We start from the raw sequence: 20,336 nt of genomic DNA, 5'->3' as shown, positions 1-20,336 counted from the left end.
CTACACAACATACTTACATACATTACATGGATACACACTATAAGTTCTTAAATAACATCCAATCTTAAATGGAATTTAAACCCAAGTGCAATTTACAAAAAATATATAGATATGTCATCTGTGTTAGGTCTTGGCTGCTTAGAGATTTAATTTGGAAGTGGAGCTTAGTTTAGTGATACTATTTATTATAGTCTGGTCCAATGTCAATTTCTTGGAACCCTCAAATGAGATCATTTCATGTGTACATCTCTTTCAAAGCTCATTAAATAATTTTAATCAGACACAACAGATACTATATACATATATCTCATAATAATGTACCACTTAATTAATTGAGAAACGTAAATTCCTTTAATTTCCAAATAATAATATGTCATTGCTTAAAAAAAGGTATAGTTACTTTTATGCGATGAATTTCAATAGCTTAAACTTGACATAGCAGAATTACAAGCAAAAGAAAATTGTTACATGATGACATGATACTGAACTATCAGCATTATTTCTATCTACTTTCGGTGCGACGGATAATGGGAATAAAAGCGTCAGCTTTGGGCATTTTGTTCTCAGGGACCCTATCTGAAAATGAAACCTTATCCTATTCTTAGGAGACATTCTCCGTTGCCTTTTCTTTTTTCCTTTCCAAGTAAATGAATAAAAATATACATCAAAGAATTTAAAATAAATAAAAGTACACATACAAAATTTGTAAATATTATGACATTAGTAAGAGTTTGATATTTATGAAATTTTTGTGTGTATTTTTGTTCATCAAAAATAATTTTTAAGGTGTACTTTGATATTTAATTATTTATGAATTTTAACATGTATTTTTATTTACTCCAAATTTTTTTATATGTATTTTTTTCCATTTACTTTTTTTTTCTACAACTTATATATATTGAGGATCCAAAAAATTTTAGAAGTGGGAGCAAAATAATATAATAAAATAATAAAAAATATATATTAATATTAATATATTTAGATGTTTAAATTTTGAAGTATATTAACTAATCAAATTTCTAATAAATAAATATAATTAATACATCTAAAAGTATTGTAATTTAATTTAAAAATATTTTTTTTCATTTCAATATTTCGGTAATATTGCATGAGTAATACATTTATTATTAATACTTGTGCTTAGTCAAGCATCTAATATATGTCAAATAACATTTATATTGATTATTTTTTATATGATGCAAAAAAAATTATAACTCAATAGCTAAAAAGTCTATAAGGAATATAACTCGAATGGACTAATTAGAATTTTGACTATTTTTTTTGGTGTCTAAATTTTTTCTAAAATTATGCGAGAGAGGCAAAAAAAAATTATGAAAAAAATAAAAAATTAAATTAAAGAATCACAATTATCTTTATATGTAAGTATAGATAAAATAATATTTTTTTATTAAAAAATATTAAATAAATTTTTTATATTTAATTACAAAGTTGATATTTTATAATATTATAATAAATATTTTTTTAATGAAAACAATATTATATGTATGTATACACAAAATTAAATTAAACAAAATAACAAAAAGTAAATAAATGTTATATATTATAAAAAATTATTAAGTACTAATAATCTCATTTATATTTAAAAATTTAAGCTTAACTTTGACAATTAAATAATTAAATTATTATTAGTTATTATTAATATTTGTTTTGAATTTATGTACAACAACTTTTATTACTGTATTAATATCTAATAATATAAATGTTTCTTACACATAATTTTTTTGAAGTGTGGGGGCAAATAAATTATTATAATAAGTACAATTCTTTACACATATATACTTATTATTAGTTTTTTAAAAGTTCAATGGGGCAATTGCCCCCACACCTCTGCACATAAATCCATCCCAATATATATATATATATATCACTTTAAATGTTAGTTATGCAAATTACCTCTCATAATTGTTCAGTTAGAAAGCGTCTATAATCTTTATTCTTTCGAAATGCTGTCAAAGCCATAAGGCTATATTTCTTCAATGGTTAAGAGAGCCTATGTATGTTAATTGCGGTAAACTCACGACTTTTTAATGATTTTCGCGTTGTATACATACAGATACATACATACATTATTTTTGAATGTTTTGTATTCGATTCTCATTTCTTTTTCCTAATATGGACCTAGCAATAATTTTTTGTAAGAGAGATTGTAAATGTCATTTTAGTTTTTTATTTGTCATAACGTGAAGGTTCCTTTAACTTACACTAAGAAAATAACGGGTTAGAACCTCTCAAAATAATTTGCAGTACTTAAGAAAATATAATATCCTTAAAAGAAATTATGAAACAAAATAAACTCGGAGCAGCTGGCTTGATGAGCACATGAGTGCATGAACTACGGTTTTGTATGAAAACTAAAATTAGATTAAATTAAAGAGAATAGTTCAGCGATGAGACGACTAGCTTTAACTGAATATAGGGTATACAAGGAAGTTAAGAAAGCCATAGAATTGAAGCATATGATTTCATTAATTTTTAGGATACTTTTCTTTCAATTTTTTTTTTCTTTTTAAAACAAAAGTGAAGAAGAAAGTGGCTTTGAATGTGTAAAAAAAATTATAAAGAAAAAGTGGAGAAAATTATTTCAAGTGGTTTTACTAACTGTCTAGCAAAGAATTTGTTCCACTAGAATCTTAACAACGTTGTGGAGTTATTTTTTAGCCCACCCGTTTATAGATATTGTCCGTTTTTATCATTCTGATTATGAGAGTTTTTGTTCTTGATTGATAGAAATACAAGAAAAGAATCAGAATGTGTGATTGCATATTGTGTGATTCATTGATACAAGGAGATTATTTATACAACAATTTTAACAATAATGTTAACAACTGTACTAACTAATCCACTAATTTATCAACTAATATTAACAATTCTGCTATCCTAAATCTAATTCACTAACCATATTTTAATATTTTTTTTCTCAAACTCAACTAAGAACTAAAAAGACCATTTTAAATTTGGACAAAAATAAGTAGAATGATAAACTTTGGTAAAAATATCAGCCGTCTAATATAGTTTTAACAGGGATTAGATGAATAATACCAATAAAAAGTCATTATCGTATAAAATGACAGTCATTCTTAATGTGTTTAGTTCGCTCATGAAAGGTATCATTATGGACAATGTGAATAGCACTTCTGTTATCACAATAGAGATTAGTAGAAGATTGAGTAGCCCCCAAATCCTCAAGAAGCCAATGAATCGCAATGACTTCAGCAGAAGTGTCAGCCAGAACATGTAATGACACGTCATCTTAAGTGATTTTTGAACTCCTTATCTTATTCATTTTCTTAGGTTTTAATCAAATTTCTTATGTTTTTTTAAAGAAAATTAATGAATAATCAAATATTTTGAGTTGTGATATTATTTTTATGTTTTCATGAGTTTTTGTCTCAAAAACAAACAAGAATCAAAGCTTTTTGATAAGAAAAACACAAGTACAAAAACATTGTAGCCTAAAGAGCAAAATTGTGCCCTAAGAGAAGAAATAGAGCCAAAACACGTAAGGAAGCACGTCTGGCAGACCACCCCACGCCCGGCGGACCATTCCCATGCATGGCAAACTTCCCTGTGCCTGGCGGACATGCCCTACGCCCGACAGACCTTCCTTGCTCCTTCCTTCTGCCGGGCGTCCTCCAGGACTCCAAATCACACACGGAAAGACATCTTGGGCTTATGCCTAAATCCATCTATGCTTAAAGACCATTAAAAAACTCTCAAGATTCAATAATTAAGACCCAAACTTAATTATTCACATCATTAGAAGTCTTAATCATATCCAAAACCATTGAAGACTCTAGAAGATTAGTTACTAAATCTTTCTAGAAACATAAGTGATTTGGATGTTAGAATTTGATTTGAATTATTATTTTGAATTTAAAATTGAAGTTAGTAAAGTAGTTATCTTATCTTTCTCTCTGAGAGATAAAATTAGGATAGTTTGAATTTGAATTCTAGAATTTAGGATATAAATAAGTGAACTTAGTTCACAAAGAGGATATTCCGTTCCTCAGCATGTTTCCTTCTTGTTTTTCTTTTACTTTTCCATGGGTAACTAATCCTTTGTAAAAGGGTTAGGAGCTCTATTTATGTTTTCTGTGGGTTATTAATCTAACTTTATTTTATTTTGAAGTCTTGTATTGATCTATTTTATGATTGAGTTATTCGTTCTTCATTCGGATTACTGGTATTGGAAGGTATGCTAATCTCTTTTGAATTATTTTACTATAATTGAAAATTTTAATATTTGAATTAAAACTTGAAAACTCTTTCATATGACTCTTTGAATTTGTTTAAGAATAATGATTTAATTAGTGTACCACATATACATGTGGTACACGGAATTGTGATCACACTTTTCACAACTCTGCACAACTAACCAGCAAGTGCACTAGGTCGTCCAAGTAATACCTTATGTGAGTAAGGGTCGATCCCACAGAGATTGCCGGCTTGAGGCAAGCTATGGTTATCCTGTAACTCTTAGTTAGGAGATTAGTGGTAAAAAAAGATTTCGTTTGTAAAAAGTAAAAGAGCATGAAATGAATGATACTTGTGATTTAGTAATGAGGAACAGGTTGAGGTTCCGGAGATGCTCTGTCGTCTGAATCTCTACTTTCCTACTGTCTTCTTCTCTAAACACGCATGGCTTCTTTCCATGGCAAGCTGTATGATCCTCTCAGTGAAAATGGTCCAGCTACAGTTTCTGTACAGCTAATCAACTGTCGGATTTCTCGTCTCGGATGAAAAATACCAGGCACAGCTACCGCACGGCTAATCATCTGTCGGTTCTCACTTGTGTCAGAATAGGATCTCTCTATTCTTTTGCACACTGTCACTGCGCCCAACATTCATGAGTTTGAAGCTCGTCACAGTCATCCCGTCCCAGATCCTACTTGGAATACCACAGACAAGGTTTAGACCTTCTGGATCTCAAGAATGCTGCCAATTGATTCTAGTCTCTACCACAAAGGTTCTGATCTCACGAGTTTGAATGCTCTGTTGTCAGGAGATGCAAGTAAAACTCATGGATTAGAAACCCAAGAGATACGCACTCAAGCTGTCACTCAATGACTACGTTGAGCTCAGATAGAACGGAAGTGGTTATCAAGCTCGCGTTCATAAATTTGAGAATGATGATGAGTGTCACGGATCATCACATTCTTCATATTGAAGTACGAGTGAGTATCTTAGAATAGAAGCAAGCGTGATTGAATAGAAAACAATAGTAATTGCATTAATCCATTGAAACACAGCAGAGCTCCTCACCACCACCTATGGGGTTTAGAGACTCATGCCGTAGAAGATACAATTTGAGATGTAAAATGTCATGAGTTACAAAATGAATCTCTAAAAGTGGATTTTATACTAAACTAGTAACCTAGGTTTACAGAAAATGAGTAACTAAGTGCAGATAGTGCAGAAATCTACTTTTGGGGTCCACTTGGTGAGTGTTTGAGTTGAGCTTTAAAGCTTTCATGGGAATAGGCCATTCTTGGAGTTAAACGCCAGCTTGGGTGCCAGTTTGGGCGTTTAACTCCAGTTTTGGTGCCAGTTCTGGCGTTTTACGCCAGAAAAGGGTCTCTGGCTGGCGTTTAACGCCAGTTTGGGCCATCCACTCTCGGGAAAAGTATGGACTATTAACATAGCTGGAAAGCCCAAGATGTCTACTTTCCAACGCAATTGAGAGTGCGCTAATTAGGCTTTTGTAGCTCCAGAAAATCCACTTCAAGTGCAGGAGGGTCAGAATCCAACAGCATCTGCAATTCTTTCTCAGCCTCTGTATCAGATTTTTGCTCAGGTCCCTCAATTTCAGCTAGAAAATACCTGAAATTACAGAAAAACACAAACTCATAGTAAAGTCCAGAAATGTGATTTTTTCATAAAAACTAATAAAAATATACTAAAAAGTAACTAAAACATACTAGAAACTATGTAAAAACAATGCCAAAAAACGTATAAATTATGCGTTCATCACAACAGCAAACTTAAATTGTTGCTTGTCCCCAAGCAAATAAAAATAAAATAGGATAAAAAGAAGAGAAAATACAATAAATTTCAAAATATCAATGAAGCTCAGTTCCAATTAGACGACCGGGACTAGTAGCGTTTTGCTTCTGAACTGTTTTGGCATCTCACTTTATCATTTGAAGTTCAGAATGATTGGCATCCATAGGAACTCAGAATTCAGATAGTGTTATTGATTCTCCTAGTCTAGTATGTTGATTCTTGAACACAGCTACTTTATGAGTCTTGGCCGTGACTCTAAGCATTTTGTTTTCCAGTATTACCACCGGATACATAAATGCCATGGACACATAACTGGGTGAACCTTTTCAGATTGTGACTCAGCTTTGCTAGAGTCCCTAGTTAGAGGTGTCCAGGGTTCTTAAGCACACTCTTTTTTGCTTTGGATCACGACTTTAACCACTCAGTCTCAAGCTTTTCACTTGGACCTTCATGACATAAGCACATGGTTAGGGACAGCTTGATTTATCCGCTTAGGCCAGGATTTTATTTCTTTGGGCTCTCCTATCCACTGATGCTCAAAGCCTTAGATCCTTTTTACCTTTGCCTTTTAGTTTAAGGGGTTACTGACTTTTTTTGCTTGCTTTTTCTTTTTCTCTCTTTTTCTTTATTTTTCACCTTTTTTTAATTTTTTTAGCAAGCTTTGTGTTTTTCACTGCTTTTTCTTTCTTCAAGAATCAATTTTATGATTTTTTAGATTATCAATAACATTTCTCTTTTATCATTATTCTTTCAAGAGTCAAAAATTTTAACATTCATAAACTTCACTATCAAAAATATGCATTGTTCAAGCATTCATTTAGAAAACAAAAAGTATTGCCACTACATCAAAATAATTAAACAAATTTCAAGATAAATTTCGAAATTCATGTACTTCTTTCTCTTTTTCAGAAAACATTTTTCATTTAAGAAAGATGAAAGATTCATGGATCATTCATAGATTTAAGACATAGACACTAAATAGTAATGATCATGTAATGAAGACACAAACATAGTCAAAACATAAAGCATAAAAAACGAAAACAGAAAAGAAAATAAACAAGGAGATTAAAAAGTGGGTCCACCTTAGTGATGGTGGCTTCTTCTTCCTCTTGAAGAACCAATGGAGTTCTTGAACTCCTCTATGTCTCTTCCTTGCCTTTGTTGCTCCTTTCTCATGGCCTTTTGGTCCTCTCTGATTTCATGGAGGAAGATGGAGTGCTCTTGGTGCTCCACTCTTAGTTGCTCCATGTTGGAACTCAATTCTCCTAACGAGGTGTTGAGTTGCTCCCAGTAATTGTGTGGAGGAAAATGCATCCCTTGAGGCATCTCAGGGATTTCTTGATGAGGGACTTCCTCATGCTCTTGTTGAGGTCCATGAGTGGGCTCTCTTGTTTGCTCCATCCTTTTTCTAGTGATGGGCTTTTAAGATGAATCTCTCCATCTCCCATGACTCAGAGTTGGAAGCAACTTCCTTTCCTTTCCTCTTTCTAGAGGTTTCTTCAGCCTTAGGAGCCATTAATGGTTATTGAAAAACAAAAAGCAGAGCTTTTCCCACACCAAACTTAAAAGGTTTGCTCGTCCTCGAGCAAAAGAAGAAAGAAAAGAGGAGAAGAAGAAAAAATGGAGGAGATAGATAGGTATTTTGAATTCGGCCAAGGGGGTTTAAGTGTTTATGATGTGTGAAATTGAAGGTGGTAAGGAAGAGTATTTATAGGGTAAGAGAGAGGGAATTCGTGTAAGAAGGGGTTGGGTTTGGGAGGGAAGTGTTTTGAATTTGAAAGGTAGGATAGGTGGGGATCCTGTGGGGTCCACAGATCCTGAGGTGTCAAGGAATTCTGGTCCATGCACCTTTTTGGCGTTTAAATGCCCCTGGACAGCCCTTTCTGGCATTTAAACGCCAGTCTGCCGCCTTTCTTGGCGTTAAACGCTAGGATGATGCCCCTTTCTGCCTTTTAACGCCAGCCAGACATCATTTTCTGGCATTAAACGCCAATCTGTCTGCCAATTCTGGAATTTAATGCCAGCCAGACACTATTTTCTGGCGTTAAATGCCAGTCTGTCTGCCCATTCTGGCGTTTAACGTCCAAAATGCTGCCAGACTGGGCGTTAAACGGCCATTCTGCTATCCTTACTGGCGTTTAAACGCCAGTAAGCCTGTCCTCCAGAGTGTGCTATTTTTGATGCTGTTTTTGATTCCGCTTTAATTCTGCAGCTATTTTTGTGACTCCACATGATCATCAACCTAAAGAAAATATAAACTAACAATAGAGAATGAAATAAAAAAAGTAATTAACATAGATAAATAAGATTGAGTTGCATCCCAATAAGCTTTTCTTTAATGTCAATAGCTTGACTTTACTGAGCTTTAATCTAGTCTCAGTCTTGAGCATTCTTGCTCATCATGGCCTTTAAGATAATGCTTGACTCTCTGTCTATTAACAAAGAACTTTTTGTCAGAATCAATATCTGAAAGCTCTACATATCCATATGGTGACACACTTGTAATAACATATGGTCCCTTCCACCGAGATTTCAATTTCCCAAGGAACAATCTGAGCCTAGAGTTAAACAGCAGAACTTTCTGTCCTGGCTCAAAGACTCTAGATGATAGCTTTCTGTCATGCCACCTTTTTGCTTTCTCTTTGTAAATTTTAGCATTTTCGAAAGCATTGAGTCTGAACTCCTCTAGCTCATTCAACTGGAGTAATCTTTTCTCTCCAGCTACCTTAGCATCAAGGTTTAGGAACCTGGTTGTCCAGTAGGCCTTGTATTCCAATTCCACTAGTAGATGACAGGTTTTCCATACACAAGCTGGTATGGAGAGGTCTCTATAGGAGTCTTGAATGCAGTTCTGTATGTCAGATCTGAAACTACTCAATACACTAATCACGACATCGAATGGAAATAAAGGTAATTAAAATAATTAATTTTAAAGCATAGAAAACATGTTTTTCACAAATATCACATAATAAGGAAGGAAAAGTAAAACCATGTAATTTACATGAATAAGTGGGTGGAGGATTGAATAAATCACTCAAATTAAGTATAGAATATATCATAAAATATGGGTTTATCAATGTCCACAGAGCATCATCCAGACTTCTTGCCCAATCCCTTCTACGGGTACCTACAGTCCGTTCCAGGATTCGTTTTAGTTCTCTATTTGAGACTTCAGCCTGCCTATTTGTCTGTGGATGATATGGAGTTGCCAATTTGTGGTTAATTCCATATCGGATCAGAGCAGAGTCAAGCTGTTTATTGCAGAAATGAGTGCCTTCATCACTGATCAGTACCCTAGGGACACTGAACCTGCTGAAGATATGCTTCTGGAGGAACTTTATCACTGTCTTAGTATCATTAGTGGGTGTTACAATTGCCTTTACCCATTTAGATACATAGTCTACTGCCACTAGAATATAAGTATTTGAATATGATGGTGGGAAAGGTCCCATGAAGTTAATACCCCATACATCAAACAACTCAATCTCTAAGATCCCTTGCTGAGGCATGGCATAACCGTGAGGCAGATTACCAGCCCTCTGGCAACTGTCACAGTTACGTACAAACTCTCGGGAGTCTCTATAGAGAGTAGGCCAGTAGAAGCCACATTATTGGAGAACCTTTGTGGCTATTCACTCACCTCCGAAATGTCCTCCATATTGTGATCCATGTCAATGCCATATGATCTCTTGTGCCTCTTCTTTAGGCACACATCTACGGATTATTCTGTCTGCACATCTCTTAAAGAGATATGGTTCATCCCACAAGTAGTACTTTGCATCAGAAACCAATTTTTTTGTTTGCTGCCTACTGTACTCTTTGGGTATGAATCTCACAGCTTTATAGTTTGCAATGTCTGCAAACCACAATACTTCCTGAATGGCAAAGAGTTGCTCATCTGGAAAAGTTTCAGAGATCTCAGTAGGAGGGAGGGACGCTACTGCTACTAGTTCTATCTGGGATAGGTGATCAACTACTTGGTTCTCTGTCCCTTTTCTGTCTCTTATTTCTATATCAAACTCTTAAAGAAGCAACACTCATCTTATGAGTCTGGGTTTTGAATCTTGCTTTGTGAGGAGATATTTTAGAACAGCATGGTCAGTGTACACAATTACTTTTGATCCTACTAAATAAGATCTGAACTTGTCAATGGCATAAACCACTGCAAGCAACTCATTTTCTGTGGTTGTGTAATTCTTTTACGCGTCATTTAGAACACGGCTAGCATAATAAATGACATGCAGAAGCTTGTCATGCCTCTGTCCCAATACTGCACCAATAGCATGGTTACTAGCATCACACATTAGTTCAAATGGTAATGTCCAGTCTGGTACAGAAATGACTGGTGCTGTGACCAGCTTAGCTTTCAGAGTCTCAAAGGCCTGCAGCACTCTGTGTCAAAGACAAATGGTGTATCAGTGGCTAGCAGATTTCTCAGAGGTTTTGCAATTTTTGAAAAATCCTTTATAAACCTCTTATAGAATCCTGCATGCCCCAGAAAGCTTCTGATTGCCTTAACATTGGCAGGTGGTGGTAATTTTTCAATTACCTCTATCTTAGCTTGATCCACCTCTATTCCCTTGTTTGAAATCCTGTGCCCAAGGACAATTCCTTCAGTCACCATAAAGTGATATTTCTCCCAGTTTAAAACCAGGTTACTCTCTTGGCACCTTTTCAGAACAAGTGCTAGATGGTCAAGACAGGAGCTGAATAAGTCTCCAAATACTGAGAAGTCATCCATGAAGACTTCCAGAAATTTCTCTACCATATCAGAGAAGATAGAGAGCATGCACCTCTGAAAGGTTGCAGGTGCATTGCACAGACCAAATGGCATCCTTCTGTAAGCAAATACTCCAGATGGACATGTGAATGCTGTTTTCTCTTGGTCCTGAGGATCTACTGCAATTTGGTTGTAACCAGAATAGCCATCCAAAAAGTAGTAGTATTCATGACCTACTAATCTCTCTAGCATCTGGTCTATGAATGGTAAAGGAAAATGATCCTTTATGGTGGCTGTATTGAGCCTTCTGTAATCAATACACATTCGCCACCCTGTAACTGTTCTTGTAGGAACCAGTTCATTCTTTTCATTATGAACCACTATCATGCCTCTTTTTTTGGGGACAACTTGGACAGGACTCACCCAGGGGCTATCAAAAATAGGATAAATAATCCCAGCCTCTAGTAACTTAGTGATCGCTTTCTGCACCATCTTCTTCATGGCTGGATTCAGCCACCTTTATGGTTGAACCACTGGCTTAGCATCATCCTCCAATAGGATCTTTTGCATGCATCTGGCTGGGCTAATGTCTTTAAGATCACTTATGGACCACTCAAGAGCTGTCTTGTGCGTCCTTAGCACTTGAATTAGTGCTTTCTCTTCCTGTGGCTCTAAAGCAAAGTTTATGATTATCAGAAAAGTGTCATCTTCTCCCAGAAATGCATATTTTAGGGATAATGGTAGTGGTTTGAGCTCGGGTTTAAGAGGCTTCTCCTCTTCTTGAAGATTTTTTAGAGATTCTTCTATTTTCTCTGGTTCCTCCAGATCAGGCTGGACATCCTTAAAAATGTCCTCTAGCTCTGATTCGAGACTCTTAGTCATATTGACCTCCTCCACGATGGAGTCAATAATATCAACGCTCATGCAGTCTTTAGATGTGTCTGGATGCTGCATAGCTTTGACAACATTCAACTTAAACTCATCCTCATTGACTCTCAAGGTTACCTCCTCTTTTTGGACATCAATGAGAGTTTGTCCAGTTGTTAGGAAAGGTCTTCCTAGAATGAGAGTTGCACTCTTGTACTCCTCTATTTCCAGAACTACAAAGTCATTCGGAAAGGCGAATGGCCCAGCCTTGACAATCATGTCCTCAATTACGCCTGATGGAAATTTAATGGAGCCATTAGCATGTTGGAGACATAATCGGGTTAGTTTGACTTCTTCAATCAAACCGAGCTTTCTGATAGTGGATGCAGGTATTAGGTTGATACTTGCCCTAAGATCACATAAAGCTGTCTTGGTAGAAGCATCCTCTAATGTGCATGGTATCATAAAGCTTTCGGGATCTTTAAGCTTCTCTGGTAAGCTTTTTAAAATGACTGCACTGCATTCTTCAGTGAGAAAAACTTTTTTAGTCTCCCTCCAATCCTTCTTATGACTTAAGATCTCTTTCATGAACTTAGCATAAAAGGGTATTTGTTCAAGTGCCTCTGCAAACAGAATCTTTATTTTAAGATTCTTGAGATAGTCTACAAAGCGAACAAATTGTTTATCCTGTTCCGCTTGGTGGAGTTTCTGAGGATAAGGTATCTTGGTTTTATATTCTTCAACCTTAGTTGCTGCAGTTTATTTCCTACAGAAGTGGTTGAAGAAGCCCGCTTAAGGGGGTTGTTATCAACACTTGCAGGTGTCTGATCCCTCACTGGCGTTTGGACGCCAGAATTGGGTGCTGTATGGGCATTTAACGCCAGGTTGCCACCCTTTTCTGGCGTTTGAATGCCAGAATTGGCTGTTGTATGGGCGTTTAACACCGACTTCTCCCCCTTTTTGGCGTTTGAATGCCAGAATCATTCCTCTCTGGGCTCTTACTATCCTCAGAGGGATTTTGTTCAGTAGTTTGGTCATCCTTTGTCAGTTGTTCCTTTCTTGGCTCTCTGCTGCTTTGAGTTGAGACATTTAATGTCTTTCCACTCCTTAAATGAACAGCTTGGTACTCTTCTGTTATCTGTTTAGATAGCTGCTGTCTTGTCTGATCCAATTGCGCTTCCATATTCTTATTAGCATTTTTGGTGTCTTGTAGAATCTCTTTAAATTCTGCTAACTGTTTTGTTAGAAAAAGCAATTGCTGATTTAGTTCAGCAACTTGTTCTGGAGGACTAAGTTCAGTAGATACTGCTTTAGCCTCTTCTTTCATAGAAGACTCACTACTTAAGTACAGATGCTGATTTCTAGCAACTGCATCTATGAGCTCCTGAGCCTCTTAAATTGTCTTTCTCATGTGTATAGATCTACCAGCTGAGTGGTCTAGAGACATCTGGGCCTTTTCTGTAAGCCCGTAGTAGAAGATGTCTAACTGCACCCATTCTGAAAATATTTCAGAGGGGTATTTCCTTAGCATCTCTCTGTACCTCTTCCAGGCATTATAAAGAGATTCATTATCCTCTTGTTTAAAGCCCTGGATGTGCAGCCTTAGCTGTGTCATCCTTTTTGGAGGGAAATATTGATTCAGGATTTTGTTTGACAGTTGTTTCCATGTTCTTATGCTGGCTCTGGGTTGGTTTTTTAACCACCTCTTAGCTTGATCTTTTACAGCAAATGGAAACAGCAATAATCTGTAGACATCTTGATCTACTTCTTTATCACGCACTGTGTCAGCAATTTGTAAGAACTGTGCCAGAAACTCAATAGGTTCTTCCTCTGGAAGACCGGAATACTCGCAATTTTGCTGCGCCATGTTAATGAGCTGAGGGTTTAGCTCAAATTTGCTGGCTCTGATGGGAGGTATACAGATACCACTCCCATATGAAGCAGTAGTGGGGTTAGCATATGACCCCAGAGTCTATCTGGACTGTTCATTTCCACTTAGGTCCATGATGGAGAAAGGGAGATGATGTGGATAAAAATATTTATTTATTTATTTATTTTTGAAAACCGAAATTAAAAGAAAATAAAATAAAATAAATGAAAAATTGAATATAAATTCGAAAAAACACAATTAGAAGAAAAATAAATAAAAGAAAATTAAAAACTAAAATAATTAATTAATTAAAAAGATTTGAAAAATTGTGGGTGTGAATTTTCGAAAAATGAAGAGAGAGAGTGGTTAGGAAGTTTTGAAAAAGATATGTCTTAAAATTAAAGATACTTGTAAGAAACTAAATAAAAGAAAAGATTTTGAAAAAGATATGATTTTAAAATTTTAAAGATTGAAACTTTCTTAACAAGAAAATACCAAGCTTAAAATTTTTTAATCAAAATAATAAACTAAGACAAGTAATTCGAAAATTATATATAAAAAAAGGAAAAAAATTTTGAAAAATTTTATAAAGGATTATCGAAAAATTATAAAAAGAAAATTGAAAAAGAATTTGTTTTGAAAAAGGATTTAAAAAGATAAATTTTAAAATTGAAAATTTGACTTGACTAACAAGAAATTACCAAATTTAAAAAATTTTGACTAAGTCAACCTAAGGAATTTGAAAATGATGATTAAATTAAGGAAAAGATAGTTTTTATTTGAATTTAATGAGGAAAGATAAAAACACTAAAATGACATCAAACTTAAAATTTTTAGATCAAAACAAAGAAAACAAACAAGAAAACTTTGAATGTCAAGATGAACACCAAGAACACTTTAAAGCTCAAGATGAACACCAGGAACAAATTTTGAAAATTTTTAAGGAAATAAAGACACAAAATAACACCAAACTTAAAAATGTTTATACTTTGGACACTAATAATTCAAAAATGCACAAGAAAAATAAGGAAAGGACACAAGACAAGAAAAAATAAAGATCAAACAAGGAAAATAAACAAGAACAACTTGAAGATCAAGAAAGAAAACAATGCATATATTTTCGAAAATTTAAGAAAAATTAAAACATGCAATTGACACCAAACTTAAAATTTGACACAAGACTCAAACAAGAAACACAAATTTTTTTTTTCAAAATTATTTTTGAAAAATGAAAAGAAAGGATTTTTTTGAAAGATTTTTGAATTTTTTTTGAAAAGATAATAAAGGTTGAAACAAGAAGAAAATTACATAATCTAAGCAACAAGATGAACCGTCAGTTGTCAAAACTCGAACAATCCCCAGCAACGGCGCCAAAAACTTGGTGTACGGAATTGTGATCACACTTTTCACAACTCTGCACAACTAACCAGCAAGAGCACTGGGTCATCCAAGTAATACCTTACGTGAGTAAGGGTCGATCCCACGGAGATTGCCGGCTTGAAGCAAGCTATGGTTATCCTGTAACTCTTAATCAGGAGATTAGTGGTAAAAAATGATTTTGTTTGTAAAAAGTAAAAGAGCATGAAATGAATGATACTTGTGATTTAGTAATGAGGAACAGGTTGAGGTTCCGGAGATGCTCTGTCATCTGAATCTCTGCTTTCCTACTATCTTCTTCTCTAAACACGCATGGCTTCTTTCCATAGCAAGCTGTATGATCCTCTCAGTGAAAATGGTCCAGCTACGGTTTCTGTACGGCTAATCAACTGTCAGATTTCTCGTATCGGATGAAAAATACCAGGCACAGCTACCACATAGCTAATCATCTGTCGGTTCTCACTTGTGTCAGAATAGGATCTCTCCATCCTTTTGCACACTATCACTGCGCCCAATATTCGTGAGTTTGAAGCTCGTCACAGTCATCTCGTCCCAGATCCTACTTGGAATACCACAAACAAGATTTAGACCTTCCGGATCTCAGGAATGCTGCCAATTGATTCTAGCCTCTACCACGAAGGTTCTGATCTCACGAGTTTGAATGCTCTGTTGTTAGGAGATGCAAGTCAAACTTGTGGATTAGAAACCCAAGAGATATACACTCAAGCTGTCGCCCAATGACTACGTTAAGCTCAGATAGAACGGAAGTGGTTGTCAAGCATGCATTCATAAATTTGAGAATGATGATGAGTGTCACAGATCATCACATTCTTCATATTGAAGTATGAGTGAGTATCTTAGAACAGAAGCAAGCGTGATTGAATAGAAAACAATAGTAATTGCATTAATCCATTGAAACATAGCAGAGCTCCTCACCCCCACCTATGAGGTTTAGAGATTCATGCCATAGAAGATACAATATGAGATGTAAAATTTCATGAGTTACAAAATGAATCTCTAAAAGTGATTTTTATACTAAACTAGTAACCTAGGTTTACATAAAATGAGTAACTAAGTGTAGATAGTGCAGAAATCCACTTCTGGGGTCTACTTGGTGAGTGTTTGGGCCGAGCTTTGAAGCTTTCATGTGAATAGGCCATTCTTGGAGTTAAATGCCAGCTTGGGTGCCAGTTTGGGCGTTTAACTCCAATTTTGGTGCCAGTTTTGGCGTTTTACGCCAGAAAAGGGTCTCTGGCTAGGGTTTAACGCCAGTTTGGGCCTTCAAATCTCGGGTAAAGTATGAACTATTATACATTGCTAGAAATCCCAAGATGTCTACTTTCCAACGCAATTGAGAACGCACCAATTGAGCTTCTGTAGCTCCAGAAAATCCACTTCGAGTGCAGGAGGGTCAGAATCCAATAGCATCTGCAGTCCTTTCTCAGCCTCTGAATCATATTTTTGCTCAGGTCCCTCAATTTTAGCTAGAAAATACCTGAAATTATAGAAAAACATACAAACTCATAGTAAAGTCCAGAAATGTGATTTTTGCATAAAAACTAATAAAAATATACTAAAAAGTAACTAAAGCATACTAGAAATTATGTAAAAATAATGCCAAAAAGTATATAAATTATCCGCTCATCAACATGATCTTTAATCACTCTAATATTGAATAAGTGACATATAATTCGGATGAGAATAACTTTTGAAAATTGTGTTTTCTTCTAAGATTTAACTGGATAGGACTAGCTTAAATATGTGACATGTAATTTGACTTAAGGACTACTTTTAAAATCTTATTAGAAACTAAATCAGTTCTTGTGTGTAACTTCTTTAATTAATTAATTGAAAACTATTTCATTAAAGAGAAACTGAGAAACTAAGGAATTGAAAATTAGTTGCTAAAGGTTTGTCGTGAAAGATATTTGCATACTTCAAAATAAGTAAACAAGGTTTGATTTCCCTAAGAGAATAAACATCTCTGAAGCCCTTGACTCTTATCATCATTGTCTTCTCTCAAATCAAGATTCAAGTTCTCTATCCGTAAGTATTCAAGCACTCAATCATTCAAGTTCTAAAGTTCTCAGGAAGACTCAACCTTGCCCTTTTCACTCTAGGTTCCTTTAGTCTAATTAGACATTTAATCTGACAATTGTTTGCTCAATCCTTTAATCCTCATGGGAACAATATCTACTCACCATGGTATTAGTTCAACGATCTGGTGTACTTGCCAGTATCTGTGAGCGTTAATTTTCGCTCATCAAATTTTTGGTGTCGTTGACAGGGATTAATTCAGATTATCAACATAATATCCGATTAAATCCTAACTTAGATCTCGGTTACTTTCTTGTCTTTTAACTCACCTTTAATTTCTTTATTTTCTTCTCTTGCCTTCTACATTCTTTTTCTTTTCCTTTATTTTCGTTATTTTTCTGTAGTTCTGGTATACCGCAAGGTACGTTTGATTTTCTTTATTATTGCACATGCAAGGGGAAGAGGAAGAAAGAATGATGGTTGGTAATAAAATTTTAATCCAATTAAGGAAGGAACTCGCTTCTTTTTTTCAAAAGGAGAGTGAATCATTCTATGAAGCATGGGAAAGATATAAAAGACTATTCAAAGGATGTTCACATCATGCTCTATCCGATTGGCTGATAATCTACTTCTTTTATGATGAGGTCTCTCAAATCTCAAGAACGATAATTGATTCATCAATAAGACGTTCACTACTAAAGAGGACATCTAAAGAGGTATTAGTAGCAATAGCAATTACAGCCAACAATATGAGAAAAGAAAGCCACAAAGAGTTGAATAAGACACACAGCACTGAAGGCTGTTGTGAAACAATCCGAACCTCAATCTAGAAAACTCAATGTCAAGCTAATATTGTTAAAGAAGCACTTGTTGGGAGGCAACCTAACTATTGGTTCATTTTTGTTTTCTCTTCTTTGTTTTAGCATATTCTTCTTTACATTACAACATCAGCCTCTTTTGCATGCATGCATAATAGTTTATTCCACGTTAAAACCAAAAGGGGGGGAGGCATGCCCGACAAATGGATTTCACGGCTGGCGGATGGAGGAGCACAAGAGAGCATGCCCGGCGGCCAACCAAAATTCACAAGGCACCCTTAGCCTATGGTATAGCACATTCCCAGGAAAGGAAACAAACCATGCTTTGAATGCCTAGCTCACCTTTCCCTTAGTTTTTCTAACGGGTTGGACTGGGTCCAAGTTAGGCCCAAGCTCAACATATATAAGTTCATTAATGAACTCATCTTGGCCTCATAAGCACAAAATCCAGCTGCAAGAGTGAAGTGAGAGGGGAGAGCTAAAATACTATTCACTCTCTTCTTTAATCCACCATATCTCAAGCTATGGTGCTCCGATTCACGTAGCGTCAGCGGCTATGTGAAGCTCTCAATAAGCCCTTTACTTTTATCTAATCTTTCTTGGTAAGATTTTGAATTTTTATCTCTTTTTCTTTGCCCTAAGAATTTTGAGGTTTTGGGTTTTGTATTGAGTAAAATTTTGTGATTTTAGGTATTTAGGTACACTCTAGCCTTTGGTTCCTATTGGGTTTAACCCAATCAATCTTGGACAAGGTGAGTTTATTCTCAATCCTTGTGAAATTGTGATTTTGATGAACCCTAGGTTGATTTAGTTATGAATTATGTGTATATAGCTTGAATTTGTGTTGTATGGAGAATGTTAGTGACTTGAATAGCTTGGAAGTGGATTTGGTGACTTAAGAACTTGTGGAAGCTTGATTTGTACTCAATCTTAGGTTTTAGTGCATACTGGGAATAGGCTAATGTATGGTTTCGATTTTCTCTATGTAAAATATAATATTTTTGGACACTTAGGCTATTGACCCATAAGATAGGTTGGATTGAAATGGCTTGTTGAATTAGATGATTGATGATATATGATGACTTGACAAATTTAAATGATTTTGATGAATAATGATGTTGATGTGGATAAATAGTGTTGAATATTGTTGTTGAGTGACGTTAGGATTTTTGCCAGTAAAGAATGTCATAAAAATAGTCGCGTTGTAGATATAGTCTCTAAACCGACAAAAATCCCTTCGTACAAACGTTTTGGTTGTCACAAGTAACAAACCCCTTTAAAATTGATAACCGAGTATTTAAACCTCGGGTCGTCTTCTCAAGGAATTGCAGGGAGGTATGTTCTTATTATTGGCTATGGAGATTGTAAATTGGGGTTTTGGAAGTAAGGTGTGAATATATTATATGACAAGTAAAATAAAATAATAATAGCTGTAAAATAAACCTTTGGCAAGGTATAAGAACTGGAGGTCCTTTCCTAGTTATCCTTATCAATTGTGATGAGAATTGGATTTTTCTCCCACTTTGCTAACCTCTAACTATGAAGGTAAGTTAAGTGGATGAATTCCAATTTTCAATCAACAATGAGTTTGATAACTCTAGAGTCACCAATTATTTTACCAAGGCCAAAAGGGGAAAAACTAAATCTACTAGAATAACAATATCCTCAGATTGGGAATAATAAAAAGGAACAATCATAAACTGAAATGCTTCAAATATCATTTAAATAAAATATTCAAATCTTAACATGAAAAAGTTCATAAATTAAATTGGGATAAATAAAAATAAGGAACCTGGGATTGAGAGTCACTCCTAAAACTAAGAGAAGTCCTAAATCCTAATCCTAAGAGAGAGGAGAGAACCTCTCTCAAAACTAGATCTAGATCATGGAAAGTGAATTATGAAAAGCCTCCTTTTGAATGGATGCATTCCCTCACTTTATAGCCTCTAATCTGTGTCCTCTGGGCCGAAAACTGGGTCAGAAACAATCCAGAAATCACTTCCAGCGCTTTCTGGTCCGTACAAGTCGCAGAAAAGTGACGCGGCCGCATGGCTCACGCGGCCGCGCGGGTTGCGTTCCTGCCAGGTCACGCGTCCGCGTAACTCACACGTTCACGTCACCTGGCGTCGGGGCAGCTATGGCAAATTATATATCAAATCGAAGCTCCGGACGTTAGCTTTCCAACGCAACTGGAACCGCGTCGTTTGGACCTCTGTAGCTAAAGTTATAGCTGTTTGAGTGTGAAGAGGTCAGGCTGGACAGCTTAGCAATTTCTCCAACTTATTGTATTCCTTCCATTTTTGCATGCTTCCTTTCCATCCTCTGAGCCATTCTTGCCTTATAATCTCTGAAAACACTTAATACACATATCAAGGCATCTAATGGTATAAAAGGAGAATTAATATTAATAAAATTAAAGTCAAAGAAGCATGTTTTCAATCAAAGCACATAATTAGGAAGGCAAATACAAAACCATGCAAATAGTATGAATAAGTGGGTGAAGAGTTGATGAAATCCACTCAATTAAGCACAAGATAAACCGTAAAATATGGGTTTATCAACCTCCCCACACTTAAACAATAGCATGTCCTCATGCTAAGCTCAAGAGAAACTATAAAGAGAT

General features: G+C 35.3%; 1 non-coding gene across 1 annotated transcript; it reads right to left on the bottom strand.

Moving 5' to 3' along the window:
- Positions 1-17,395: 17,395 nt before the first annotated feature.
- On the bottom strand, positions 17,396-17,502 carry LOC127745061 (small nucleolar RNA R71). Its single transcript, XR_008006251.1, has one exon. It is a non-coding gene; the product is annotated as a small nucleolar RNA R71 (small nucleolar RNA).
- Positions 17,503-20,336: the final 2,834 nt, after the last annotated feature.

This window comes from Arachis duranensis, chromosome 2 (assembly GCF_000817695.3).
Source record: "Arachis duranensis cultivar V14167 chromosome 2, aradu.V14167.gnm2.J7QH, whole genome shotgun sequence".
NCBI lineage: Eukaryota > Viridiplantae > Streptophyta > Magnoliopsida > Fabales > Fabaceae > Arachis > Arachis duranensis.
The sequence above is the reverse complement of the archived record's forward strand: the minus strand, read 5'-3'. Positions and strand labels throughout refer to the sequence as shown.